The following is a 2,017-nucleotide window of genomic DNA, read 5'->3' as shown; positions in this document are numbered from 1 at the left end:
CATCCCCCCTTTTGGGGGGATGGAGAGGGGTTTGGGGGGGGGCGGGGGGGGCAAAGCCAGGGCTCCTGGCAGCTGCAGGCAGGACCCCAGCCCCCCGCCCCCCACCCCCGGGTAGGGTGCTGTGCCCAAAGCACCCAGCACTGGCACCCCCGGGGTTGGGCAACGGCCCAGCCGCAGCGTGGCCACCACCCCCCGCCCCCCCCCCCAAAAAAAAAAATGCCTGTGCAATGGCCCAGCCGCAGTGTGGCCACCACCCCCCCCCGCAGCGCTGGCCCGGTGCCCCGCAGTGCTGCAGCACCCATTGCAGCACCCACTGCAGCAGCGGCTGCAGCTCCCACGGCGCTGCTGGCCCCCTCCCCACCCAAGTGCTGCCCCCCCCCCCCCATAGGCACCCACCCCCCCCCCCCCCCAAAGCACAGCTCCATCCTGCCCGGCCCAGGGCATTGTGGGAAATTCCTGCCCGATGGGATGAGCATCCGGAGGGGTGGGAGGCACCCAGGGGTGGCTGTGGGCACCCCCAGCTGACCCCTGCACCCCCAAATAGGGAAGGGAAGGGAAGGGAAGGGAAGGGAAGGGAAGGGAAGGGAAGGGAAGGGAAGGGAAGGGAAGGGAAGGGAAGGGAAGGGAAGGGAAGGGAAGGGAAGGGAAGGGAAGGGAAGGGAAGGGAAGGGAAGGGAAGGGAAGGGAAGGGAAGGGAAGGGAAGGGAAGGGAAGGGAAGGGAAGGGAAGGGAAGGGAAGGGAAGGGAAGGGAAGGGAAGGGAAGGGAAGGGAAGGGAAGGGAAGGGAAGGGAAGGGAAGGGAAGGGAAGGAAGGGAAGGGAAGGGAAGGGAAGGGAAGGGAAGGGAAGGGAAGGGAAGGGAAGGGAAGGGAAGGGAAGGGAAGGGAAGGGAAGGGAAGGGAAGGGAAGGGAAGGAAGGGAAGGGAAGGGAAGGGAAGGGAAGGGAAGGGAAGGGAAGGGAAGGGAAGGGAAGGGAAGGGAAGGGAAGGGAAGGGAAGGGAAGGGAAGGGAAGGGAAGGGAAGGGAAGGGAAGGGAAGGGAAGGAAGGGAAGGGAAGGGAAGGGAAGGGAAGGGAAGGGAAGGGAAGGGAAGGGAAGGGAAGGGAAGGGAAGGGAAGGGAAGGGAAGGGAAGGGAAGGGAAGGGAAGGGAAGGGAAGGGAAGGGAAGGGAAGGGAAGGGAAGGGAAGGGAAGGGAAGGGAAGGGAAGGGAAGGGAAGGGAAGGGAAGGGAAGGGAAGGGAAGGGAAGGGAAGGGAAGGGAAGGGAAGGGAAGGAAGGGAAGGGAAGGGAAGGGAAGGGAAGGGAAGGCGCAGCCCTACCTGCGCCGCCCCGGCCAGCTCCGCCGCGGCCGCCCGCCCCCGCCCGCCCCTATTTATCGGCCGCGGCTCCGCGGGGTCCGCCCCGCTCCGGCCCCGGAGCTTTCTGGAACCGGCGGGACCGGCCCCGGCCCGGCCCCCCCCGCCCCCCCCGGGCCCGCTGCTTCCCCCCTGTCCCGCCCCGACGCCGCGGGGATGGGCGCGGTGGGTCCCAAAACCCTCTCGAAGGGGGGGGGGGGGGGGGCTTGCACCCTGCGTGGGGTCCCCAGGGCACCCCAAATCCGGGTGCTGCAATCTGGGGGGGGCGGGGTAAAACCTCGCCGGGCTCTGCGCACCCCCCCCAAGCACCCCTCTCCCCGGGGACCCCGATTCCCCCTCCCCGGGGGTGCTGCGGGGGGGCGCGAACGAGGCATCCCTGTCCCACCCGTGGTCGTGGGGGCTGCGTGGGACCCCCCCCCCCTCGGTGCTGCAACATCCCCCGCTGCCACGGGGGGGAAACTGAGGCACGGGGGTCCCCCCGCTTCTCCTCCGCTCCCGGCCATGCCCCCTCCTCCACCCCAGCCCCCCCCTCCCCCCCCCCCCCCCCCGGGGCGATAAACCACGTGATTGCAGCCCAGTGCAAAACCGCAGCTTTGGGAACTGGGGGAACTGGCTGGGGCCCGGCAAAGGGGCGGGAAGCCGCTGCGGGGCTCCCGGGGCCGTG

This window comes from Pelecanus crispus, chromosome 3 (genome assembly GCF_030463565.1).
Source record: "Pelecanus crispus isolate bPelCri1 chromosome 3, bPelCri1.pri, whole genome shotgun sequence".
Taxonomy (NCBI): Eukaryota; Metazoa; Chordata; class Aves; order Pelecaniformes; family Pelecanidae; genus Pelecanus; species Pelecanus crispus.
Note: the sequence above shows the minus strand (reverse complement) of the source record.